This window comes from Podarcis filfolensis (assembly GCF_964270895.1).
Source record: "Podarcis filfolensis genome assembly, chromosome: 9".
Lineage (NCBI taxonomy): Eukaryota > Metazoa > Chordata > Lepidosauria > Squamata > Lacertidae > Podarcis > Podarcis filfolensis.
In genome coordinates, this window is record NC_139610.1 from 31,829,049 (window position 1) to 31,842,023 (window position 12,975).

The following is a 12,975-nucleotide window of genomic DNA, read 5'->3' on the forward strand; positions in this document are numbered from 1 at the left end:
AATCTATTGGTCTTTTTTGCCAAGTAAACTCAAAGGGACTTACAAGATAGAAGCAATCAGACACATACATTGAAACCAGCATAAAGGAAAAATCTGAAAGACAATCCTATTTTTAATGGCCAGGATTAAAACATTCCACCCAGTTGAGGACACAGATAACTGACAGCCAAAGTCTTGGGGGGAAAGAAACATTTTTGCCTGGTGCCTAAAGCTTTGTAATGATGGCATCAGGTGAGCCTCCTTGGAGAGAGCATTCCACAAGTGAAATGGAGCCACCACTGAAAAGGCCCATTCTCTTGTTGCCACCCTCTGGACCTCCTGATGCAGTTTCTTGCCCTCGCATTAAAATCAATGGGTTTTTGAGAAACTTCCTAGCAAGAAGAAAAAGAAGAGGAAAGAGAACATGGGAAATTAGCTTCCCCAGCTTCTGCCCTGCTAACATGAGCCCACCATGGTATAGTTAATGGCATTTCTTCTGCCTCCTGTTCTCTCTCCATTGATCCTTTTGAATTGCTCTGTGCAACTTTCAATATTACAAAATGTAAAGATGAGCAGCATTTTTTAAAAAAAGCCACCAGCATAAACTCGTTATCACAAATGTCAGCAATAAAATAGTAATGAATAATCAGCATAAAACTGGAAGGGATATGTACAATGATCTCCCATGCCCATTTCCATAGCTTTGGGATTTCAAGTCCTACTTATCCCATGAGCATCATCTGAGATGGTAACTATCACATGCTACATTTTAAAAAGATGAGGAAAGGCTCAGTTATTATTTTTTCTCCATGACAGACTGAAAGTGGGCCAGTTTATCTTCCAAGTTAATGACAAAGTAGGCAGCATGACTCAGAAAGAAAGAAAAAATCAAAGCTCTTCTAGGTAGCCCTTGTATTCCCCATAGGCCAGCATCAAACACTGCAGTGAAGTTCAATGAATCTGTCAGTTCAAATCGGTCCACCATAAACTGTTGAGCGGTGGGTTTGATCTGTCACATTTTTAGAGCCTTTAAGTGGAACATCACGCCCATTTAACAACAGCAGGAAATGTTAGCAGATTTTGATTTTGGATATTCATACCTGTTGCAGCAGTGCTCTGGCAAGGAAAGAGGATCAGATGTGTTGTTCTGACAGATGAAAGGAAACATTTTACCATTTAAATGCAAAGCTTATCAGCCAGCACCAGCACAAAAGGACACATCCTTTCTGTAGGAACAGTTGGGCTATGGAACAAATTTCCCAGGAAAGCTTTGGAATCTTTTTGTTTCAGATAAGGACATAAGAGCAGGCTGGCTGGTTCCATCTAGCATTCTGTCTCCAACCTGACTAGCCAGCTGTTCCTGGAAAGCTCACCAGTTTACTGTGACGAGCTTCATTCCTCATATGTTCACATAATTTTTTGGATAGAAACCCCAATCACCTTAAGCCTTTCTTCTTACGAAGATGACCTGACCTTGTAATCGTACTTGTTGTTATTTTCTGTTGGTGCACACAAACATGCAATGTCAGTGTCAAGACTACTGTGGAAGCACACTCACAGTATTTTTGACACATGTCAGGGAAGCCTGTTTTCTGTTGTTTCAGAAAAAGATGTTTTTGCACACTGATTGGCTTGAATTTGTGTCAGTCATGAAGCTCTGCCCCCGCTCTGCTTAGAGCAGGGCTGTGCACAGTGCTGATTGGCTAGTGCCTGGATTGTCAGTCTCTGTATGTCACTGATTGGCTTGATCTTGTGTCAGCCATGAAGCTGTGTGTGTGTGTGTGTGTGTGTGTGTGTGTGTGTGTGTGTGTGTTTTCCATCTCATAGCAGGGCTGAGCACAGTGCTGACTGGCTGGCCCCTTTGTGTCTGTCATTTTATTGGAGCAGTTTCTAATATTTATTTATGTTTAAAGAAGGAAAAAAGACTTTGGCAAAGGACATAAGAAATGCTTAATTAGGTAATCATGCTGGATTCCTTGAAAATCATAATAAAAACAAAGTGGGCAACCAGCGTGAGAGAAAGGCAAGGAGATAGTAGCCGTCAGAATTCAAACCACAGCCTTTTCAGGAGACATGGATAGAACTTGGGGAAACAGTAATGTATCATATATACAGTGGTACCTCAGGTTAAGTACTTAATTCATTCTGGAGGTCTGTTCTTAACCTGAAACTGTTCTTAACCTGAAGCACGACTTTAGTTAATGGGGCCTCCTGCTGCTGCCGCGCCGCCAAAGCACGATTTCTGTTCTCATCCTAAAGCAAAGTTCTTAACCTGAGGTACTATTTCTGGGTTAGCGGAGTCTGTAACCTGAAGCGTATGTAACCTGAGGTACCACTGTACAATGTTCATCCTCACACAAGAGGGGGTATCAACAAGCTTGAGGGCACCCCTATGTTTGCAGAAGTACAAAAACTTGGGGGACACTAAGAGGGGGGAATGAATGTGCTCATGGTCACAGAATGTTGACTGGCTGTTGGGGCCAAGGCTGTAAATGGAAAACCTGGGAGGAGGGATGCAAAACAGAGTGGTTGGAATCCTGAATAGCAGCACCACAATGTCTTGTTGCAGCTCCACTTGTACAGTGTTCTAAATGTGAGCACACCATAGATTTATAAAAGGGCATTTTAAATCTTTTAAGGAAGTGAGATACCCACTCTCCCACCACTTTGGAGTACACTAGGCTTTACTAAGTTACACAGATAGTTAACAATCCCTTTGAGTAAAGCTATTTGCCTTCACCATTCCCCCCACCAGAAGAAATGGATGGGTTTTACAAAGCATCGCTAGAAACCTGCTGCTGAGACCACTGCATTTCCCCATTCAGTCCTCAAGCTTTGGCAGGAACTGCTTGTCAATAGGAAGACAGACTATAGACAATGGTTATTGTGACCTTTAACCACATACCTCAATGGAACTGAGCAACTATTTTCCTCAGATCTGATCACGCCTCCACAAAGCTCCATGATGTTTTATAAGCACAAGGTGAAATCCAGCCTCTGTCAAAGTGAATGGCAATAAGCCCATTGGCTTCAAAGGAGTCAGAAGAAAACCATGCAATCTTTTACAGATCTGGGTTCATGCCAGCAGGATATACTATTCACAAGAATGAGAAGGCATGAATCTCTCTTTATGAATGAGACTGATGATTGACTGAGCTAAAGGATTACTGTATTTGCTTTCTAAAAAGTAAAAGTTACTATCGAATTGTAGCTAAGAAACTAAGCCATGATCTGATAAGTCACTTGTTTAATCCCTTCTCTTCCATGAAGACATTGAGTGGTTTTAATCAGTATCTTCCCAACCTGCAATTCAGGGGCAATAACACTAACAGGGTTGTTGTCCGGATTGCTGAAGAATGATGTAAACATGATTTTTTAATTCAATTTAAAAAATCTAATTCTGATGTCAGATCACTGTAAAAATCAGTCTTAGTTTTCATTTGTTAGGATATATCAGCCTTTGCCAATCTTGCATCCTTCAGTTGTTTTGGACTACAGTTCCCATCAGTCTTAACCAATGCTGGGAGTTGTAGTCTAAAACATCTGGCAGGCACCCGACTGGGAAAGGATGGGCTATACCAACCAGGTTCAAAATTCTGGAAGACATGTGTGTCAGGCACTTAATATAAAAGACATGAGTCAAAACTGACAGACTCCAGTAAAGTCTCCTAGGAGTGAGGTATTGCCAAGATTTTTCTGGCTCAGAACCATGGAGTTGCTCATCTATTTAGCAAAGGGAAGATAACTTCTAAACATGGTTTCTGCTTTCAATTGCATTGTGCAGCATAAATCATTATTTCATTCTTCCAAATGCCAGTATCTGTTTGTACGGTTTATTTACAGGTGGCCATAAATAATCATCAGGACTAGTGTTTTAAATAAGACAAAAACTTCAAATAACCTGATTAGAGACCACGAGAGAATTCTAGCATCAGACCTGAAGCGCCCAAGAATGTTAAATGCCTGGCTTTCCCCTAAACGTTTGTGAAAAATGAAATGTACCAAAAAAGGGGGGTGGGGAGACCTGGACACTTGCCACAACACCCATTATAGTGCAGTCTGAGGCCTTGACCTCTAATGTTATCCTTATTGTGTTTTTGACACATTTAGTCAATTAAAATGGCTGAAGTGTAATTTGTTTTTCTTAAGTTTAATACAGCATGTCAATAGAAGTTAGCCAAAATTTATAGTAGGAACACTAAAACTGCCATGTGCACTTAAACAAATGAACCACAATTTATCATGGTTGAAATAAAAATGAACATCACGCACGCTGGACTCTATGCTCCACATGCGCACGCGGGTTGCCAAATATAGCAAAGCATGTTGCAGCTGACACTTCCAATGGAAAAGACATTGCAGTCCGCGTTAAATATTGGCATGAAAAATCTGGACGCCCTCCAAACCTAAGAAGTGTTAACGTTGGCACTTCCACTGTGTACTTTTACTGTAAATTGTTGCAGCGTTTATTTGACATGGAATACCCGGTGGATTGATGACTGAAGAAAGGAAGACTTTTTATTGTACCATGTTACCTTTTTCAGTCATACATACTAAGCCTTTATGTCTTAGGAGTTTAAACAAGTCTCCACCTGTACTCAATCGGTGAAAGTTATTTTTCATGCAACTATAGTTTGCCTTTTTATAAACCCATAAAAGCACACATTTTCCATTTTATTGGCCAAAAACAATGGCTGATTTAACTATAAAACTTTTTAAAAGCTGGCGTTTTTACAGAGATCTCTGCTGCTTCTTTTTAAAAAAAAAAAACCAACACCTTGTTTGAATACCTCAAAACAAGTTAGCTCACTCCATGCCTTTCTCTTTATCAGCAGAAATGAATTCTGATTTTTCATATATGTTTGTTCAAAATATGCAATATGACTATGATATTAGCTCAGTTTTCCTTTTTATAATAATAATAATAATAATAATAATAATAATAATACCTATATGTAAAATCCACAGAAGCTAAAACTGGGGACATTAATATGCTTTATTGACACCTTTTCTATGCAAGAAATCTTAGCAAAGCAGAGATCATCTTAATTTTTTGATTTTTAAAAAAATCTATACTAGGGGTGAGCAATTCTGATCTGTGTCGTATTTGTCAGACACGCCCCCCCCCCATCCGCTGTCCTCTATTAGCTTCCACTGGTCTCAGCTGACAGGGAGGAACTCCATACCCTCCAACATTTCTCCGATGAAAATAGGGACATCCCTTTCCAGAATGATAATTTTACTATTTATATCCCACAGATCTTACTGGGTTGCCCCAGCCACTCTGGGCAGCATCCAAGATCTAGAGAAACATAATAAAACATTAAACATTTTTTTAAAACTTCCCTATACAGGATTGCCTTCAGACAGCTTGGGGGGGTCAGATAACTCCACACCCTCCAACATTTCTCCAATGAAAATAGGAAAAGTGGGACATTCCAGGATCAAATGAGAAACCGGGATGTCCCTGGAAAATGGGGACACTTGGAGGGTTTGGAATTCTGCTGCTGAAGCCTCCACCGCAGCCCCAGAAACTAGTGTGAAAGATTGCAACACTATCACCAATGATACCCCAAAAAGTGGTGAGGTGGGGCAGCAACAGAACTGGACCTGCCTTGGAACAGGATCTTTGATATTAAGTCTGTCTAGCTCACGTCTGGAGGTGACATGGTCAAAAATCCCTGAAAAGCTCTCCCTGCACCTTGTGCTCTGCTTGGTGCAAACAGTCAGACTTCAGATGTGATGGCACGACTGCTGCTTTGGCCAAAGTGTAGCAGAGCTATCCCACAAGATTTCAGGGGGACTCACTCCCAGGACTGCAATCTGATGGCCTCAGAGAAGGGCCATCTGACCTCTGAGCAAAAGTGGCGTATGGTATCATGCTTGCCAGCTGCACAGCAGGCTCTTTAAAGGAGCCAGAACTGGAGCCATGATGTGATTATATACACAAAAGGAAGTTGGCAAGGAGGAAACATGTAGAAGGATATTAGGAAGCTGGTAAAGAGAGATGATTTGTTTCCTTGTGGCATTCTAATGGGCCCTGGGGACAGCAGTGACCTCTCTGGTCTGTCCAGCTGAATAAGAGAGTGCTTGATATTAAAGTAGCATTAAGACCAATAAAGGGTTCAGAAAACATTGTTTCACAGAACTGGTTTTAGGCACCCATGAGCCAAGGTTTTCCCTTTCCTCCCAGAAATACCTTATAATGAAGGCAACCTCTTCTTCTGCTTTGTTTTTGTCAAGTTGGTGATAGTGTCAACCCTGAACTTTGGCGAGGTTAACCTGAGGTTCTGCATTTAATTCATATTCATCTCGTTTCTGTGAGAGGCTAATGGCTGGGATGGATGAGTATTCCATATTTGAGGAGCTGTGCCACTTTCCCTTCCCGATTGTGCTATCATCTTTAATGGTAACCGTAACTCACAGATGTCAGGAAGACAATCTTTCTTTGTTATTCATAGATCATTAGAAAAGTCTGGCTGCTACATTAATGCCTGCTAAAGCTATACGTACGATTTCCATTTTATGGCTCGCTGTCAAGGCTGTCTCTGATAGCTGGTTTCCAGCTCCATTCTGTCTACTTTAAACAATCCCCTTTTTATTAGTCCCATCTCATTAGCACATACTCACTTTTTTGGACTTCTATCTTATTCTCTATTAGCATTCACTGATCCGCACCATGCTGAGTTCTAGGGAAAAAATACTTGTTTTTGTTTTTTTAGTCAAGGCAACAACTTCAAGAGATATGTGGCAATGCAATGCATATATTTTATTGGGACTGAAGAGGAAGGAAACAATAAAAGGACAACAACAAACCTGACCCTACATGACTGCAAAACATTCCAAGGGGCAGAAGGCAGGAGGGGACCTCTGGAGTTTTGTGGCAGCTTCTAGATTTTTTGCCCGTGTGTGTGTGTGTGTGTGTGTGTGGTTAGAAAGAGTGAGAGATTGCTTCTGTTATCTTAATTTCCCAAAGACATTTATGCATCTGGTAAAACCTCAGTGCCTAGGACTTGCTGATCGTAAGGTCGGCGGTTCGAATCCCCGCGGCGGGGTGAGCTCCCGTTGTTCGGTCCCAGCTCCTGCCCACCTAGCAGTTCGAAAGCACCCCTAAGTGGAAGTAGATAAATAGCGGGAAGGTAAACGGCATTTCCGTGTGCGGCACTGGTGCTGGCTCGCCAGTTGCAGCTTCGTCACACTGGCCATGTGACCCGGAAGTGTCTTCGGACGGCGCCGGCTCCCGGCCTCTTGAGCGAGATGAGCGCGCAACCCTAGAGTCGGTCACGACTGGCCCATACGGGCAGGGGTACCTTTACCTTTACCTTTAGCATATGCAGATTTTATGCAATTCTATGCAGATTTTTATGCAGATTTTATGCTGTGGGTCTCTGCCTCAGTTCTTTAAGCACCTTGCAAAGCATTGCCACACAGGAGGCTAAAATAATCTTGGATCCTCTTATGTGATGTTTAGGTTTCTGTGAAAGTGAAAGACAGAGGAGGTGAAACGTTTGTTAGGCACGTAGCCAATGTAAGTTTGACATTCCAGTTCTAACCCTGGCAGAAGACAGGCTACATCCCTAACTACCAGGACCAGTGGTCAAGGTTAATGGGAGCTGTAGTCCAACAACACCTGGGGAACCAAGGTTGAAAAAGGTTGCTTTATACTTTTGTGTCAGTTGAAACATGTGTGACCCTGATATATTGTACCCCTTCCAGTGGTTGCCACCCATAATTTGTAGGACATATTACACGTTTTCTTTTATAGCACTGTCGCAAGAACATTGCTCAGTGTTGCAATGTCCAGTTTGAATGATCACATACATGCCAGGATTTCTAAAAATGTGTATGCGAAGCTCCTTGAACACTTTAAATGTGCTGTTGTTATTACAATTACGATGACTATTCTATTCTGCTCTCCCTCTAGAAAGCTTGGAGCAGCTCACCCTTAATAGCAAACACTTTATGAGGAGGTCAGATCAGAAGGGCACCACGTGAAAGCAGAGAAATCACATTGGCAAAGTACACTGATAAGGAATTGAGAAGGGAGCAAATCTCAAATGGCACTGACAGACATGTACTTCAATCCTTTATTGTTTTGTCATTGTAGAGGCAGCCTTTTGAATGGTAATCTGCAGTTTGTGTGGCCATCAGTAGGGGATGAGGGGTGTGAAGGAACTGTGAGGGGAAGGGGCGGGGTTGGGAGAGGTGTAAAAGGATGGGGTGAGTTGGCAATGGGGTGCAGGGTAGGCAAGCAACAGGAGCAGGGGCATCAGCCCTAGTTCCCATATATAAAATCAATACAGTGTGTTAATACAAAGGTACAGCCTGCAGAGCTTGCTGTTAAGACTCATGACATGGTCAGCACACTGAGCCAAAGAACTGCCTGGCTGAAGGTGTTCAGTCTCATTGCTCTCATTCTAAGGAAAGTGAATTCCAAAGGTTCATGGAATGTTGTACTCCTGCTCAAGCAATGGGATCAAATACATGAAAACCTACATCTTAAGGCTTTGGGGAACCGGAGGAGATTTTAAAGTGGTTTCATCTACACTTCCCAGCAGAACAGAAGTGAGAGCAGAATTTTAAATTAAGCTATGGTTTTCCCAGTAGTTATGTATGGAAGTGAGAGCTGGACCATAAAGAAGGGTGACCACCAAAGAATTGATGCTTTTGAATTATGGTGCTGGAGGAGACTCTTGAGAGTCCCATGGACTGCAAGAAGATCAAACGCATCCATTCTTAAGGAAATCAGCCCTGAGTGCTCACTGGAAGGACAGATCCTGAAGCTGAGGCTCCAATACTTTGACCACCTCATGAGAAGAGAAGACTCCCTGGAAAAGACCCTGATGTTGGGAAAGATGGAGGGCACAAGGAGAAGGGGACGACAGAGGACGAGATGGTTGGACAGTGTTCTCGAAGCTACAAACATGAGTTTGACCAAACTGTGGGAGGCAGTGGAAGACAGGAGGGCCTGGCGTGCTCTGGTCCATGGGGTCATGAAGAGTCAGACGCAACTAAATGACTAAACAACAACAACAACAAAATTCCCCTCCTATTGGAAACAATGGGAGACAAATATGCCAACTCCAGAGTTTGTGGGGATGTCAGGGGACTGGGAAAACACTGGATCCTTTGAACCTAAGGCTTCCTCAGGTCCTTCCCCAGAGCACTTCCAATCTGCCTTTGGAGAAAGAGATCTGGTGCACTGCCATGGGTTGTCTTTTATTTGCTGCATGGCATATTGTTTAGCCACCTGCACCACTGAATGATTAAGTGTGGCCTGTGGTGAGCATCTGCCTTTTCATAGTCATGGAGTGGATACAAATTGCACCAGCATCTGTAGCAGAAAAATATATATGATAAGCTGGTTAATGCAAACACAGACACAAAAGTGCTACCTAAAGATGTATGATTTTAGCTTAGTTATTACTTTCTCGGTGTGGAACCCTTCTTTTTTAGAGGCAGGATTTCAGTTGCACCCCTGAAACAAAATTTCCTATAGCAACAGACCTACCCACCCATTGTTGTTTGCCTCTTTCTTTTTTTGGCACATCCCGGCTAACACACTAGAGGAGAATAAAAACAAACAACTCTGAAAACGAAGAGTAAAACTCCCCATCTGCTCTTTGTAGGAAGCTACTGATGCTTCAGATTAAAAGCTCATCCAATGATGCATCTAATAAATAAACTCAGCTCTGTTTTAAATCTAGCCCGTAAGTGCCTAAAACTGTCCCACACATTTGGGATGGGCCTCCTGTTTTAGTCATCATTTGTAAAGCTGTAATATATAATAAAGCAATGATGAATCTGAGCTAACAATAAACAATGTTTGCATGTGGAGCGGGGAGGGGGAAGAGTCCTGGCTTTAAGAAATTATGGAGGCTTTTCTTTTCTTCCTCCCCCACTCCCCCCGCAAGCTGTCTGATTCTGTCATCCACTGGAGAGCAAGTTGTTACCTCCCACTTTGGACAGGAATGCCTTGGCTTCATTTCGGTATATATCTATTAGGTGCAGAGTGATGAGTCTATCTGACTGTTGATTCACACACAGGCTTTTCCCGGGGTAACATGTGACTGCGATCCCTCTGTGACCAAAAGGATATTTTCCATCAGCAGGAACAGATGTTACTTATTCGGAAGATCTAAATAAAGCATAAGATGTTGCAAAAGAAAGAAAGAAATGCCTCGTGTTCATCTGATGGCTGCTAAAGCAAGAGGCACATGTTGAAAAGCACTTTGAAATTGCTTTAGAAGTTAATAATTAGCACACTTGTGATTTTCATGTATAAAACAGGGGGTAGGCAACCTGATTGCCTTCCCCTGAGGACTGCATGCAGCCTTGGGTGGATGCTCAGGGACACACATTTTCTTGTACTGTATACACACAAACACCATCCTCATCTTCCAAGATTCTCCCTGCTGGGGCAGAGATTAGTATCAAGGACACTAAGGTCATCCAGCTTCTCTTTCTCCTGAAGTAGAAGTGAGATATGAAGGGGACAATGTATGTGACAACAGCAGCACAGATGCTACTAGCCCAGAGATGGAAAGAAGAAAGTCCCTACCAGAGAGAAATGGCAAACGAAGCTATTAGACTATGCCGAAATGGCAAAACTGACCAGAAAGCTCAGGGACCAAGAAGACAAAAACTTCAAGAGGGAATGGGAAAAATTTATAATTTATTTGGGAGACCACTGTAAGAAAATGAAAACGTTAGCCAGATTTTAATTTCACTTGTTATGTAACAAATGCTATGGACAATATGGATAGATATAAAATATAGATTATGAAATAATATGCAGTGAAAATGTTGACATTAGGACCCATGGAGGGGATGGGGGGCAAGTCTCAAGATGCAGAGAAATCTCTTTATATGGATATTTATTTGGTATTGTTATAAATTTATATTTGTAAAATCAAATAAAAATGATTGTAAAAAGAGAGAAAGAGCAATAAAGGGGACGGTGTAAGCCAAATTTATGCACATATTTTGAAGTGTCATGTTTTCAGATTGTTTCTAGAAATCTGAATTGACAAGACCTATACAGCAAAAAATTTTGCTAGTTAGTTAAAAAGTGTACATGAAATTCCTTACTTCCTTGTCGCATTGCCATTATCTGTTTTTTCTATCCTATCCATAATTCTTCAGATGCTGGAGTTCCCTTGCTTTTCCCTTGCACAACCTACCCTTCCCCTCCATCACACTAAGAACACAAAGCCCCTCCTGTCCCTTGGCCCGGGTGAAGTTTTCATTACTGTACATATAAATTCACCTTTCACTTCCTGCACAGAGCTGTGCTATTTCTCAGTGTTCTAGTGCTAATGCCTGGTTCACATGATCACTTTGAGAAGTAAAGGTAAAGGGACCCCTGACCGTTAGGTCCAGTCGCGGACAACTCTGAGGTTGCAGCACTCATCTCGCTTTATTGGCCGTGGGAGCCGGCATACAGCTTCCGGGTCATGTGGCCAGCATGACTAAGCTGCTTCTGGCAAACCAGAGCAGCGCACAGAAACACCGTTTACCTTCCCACCGGAGCGGTACCTACTTGCACTTTGACGTGTAACTGCTGCTTAAACAGGAAACCATACAGGTGTCATTTCACATGGGAGGCCAGATTTACATGGTGTCTCCCCAATAAAATTGATTTCAAGCATGTGAGCCCAACCCACGGAATATACATATATTCCCTTAAAGTTTCAATTTATGTGATTCTGAGATTTTTTTATGCCGTTTCTTAATCTATACACACTTCTGAAGAAAATTGTGACTGTTCAGTGGTGATTTTTTTTCTTTATATTTTTCTTTTATGGGATATTATTGTATTCTGGACTTTTTGATACTGCACAAACATACTCAGACATTTAGATGAGAAATACATTATACATGCACATATCCCTGATGCTAATTTGTTCTGTAACCTCTTTGGAACAGAAAACGTATCTACACTATGGAGACGTCTTAGCTTTATTTTAACCCTAAAACAATGGATTTGAACAGATGTGAACCAGGGAGGAAATTTGTTCTCTTGGGCCTAATCTGAAACCTCAGAAATCAGTGAGCATATCTTTACTGAGGATATGTTTGCAAAATATTGTGGACTTTTTTTACTTTTTCATTTTTTTCACTTCACAGCTATTCCTTAGCTGATATTCCATCTTGAAGAATCTGGCTAAATGCAGACTTTATGACTTGAACATCAAGCCAGGTTTTGGCTCACTATTTTGTGGCATTCTTGTTGGTCCTAATAAAAGTATTGCCAAACTACGGATTTTGGAATTTGTTTTTTTTTACAGACCAGCAGAGCTTCCTAAGCCTTTTATTCTGATGCTGTTGCCCTTCAGCTCGCCAGAAGATGCAATATTTACTTGATAGTTTAATGGGTTTTTAGTTAGTTTAATGGAGAATAACTAGGATGTAATGTGAATCAGCTCATTTGGGTCCAGTCTGAGAATATAGTTTACAAAGGAATGTGGGAAGCTGCCTTATCCTAATAGCTCAGTACTAGCTCAGTACTCTCTGCAACAACTTGTAGCAGCTATCCAGGGTTTCTGGCAGGATTCTCTTCCAGACCTACTGAAGATGTCAGGAACTGAACCTTGGACCTTCCACATGCAATACAAATGCTCTAGCACTGAGCTATGGCCCTTCCCCATTTATAGTTTTCGTTGAATGCCAGGATCCAACCTTAGAATGCAAGTGATGGCTGTAGCCCTTTTTCTAATGTTCATTTGCACTTGAAGCCCTACACACTCTTCAAACATTTTCTCAGTAGTGACTACCACAGTGTGAGGGGAGGAAGGCAACATGTCCCTGGCCATCCCTCATGTCACCATCACTGCTTTCACACCCTGTTTAGGGCTGAACATCTGCAACATGGGGACTGTTCTTCTTTTGAAGCTTCCCTCATGTGATTTAGAATATTGGGAGACTGGTTTTCCAAACTGATTTGGGGCGGGGGCAGAGCAAGTGCTCTGGTTCCCTCTCTCCATCTTAATATGA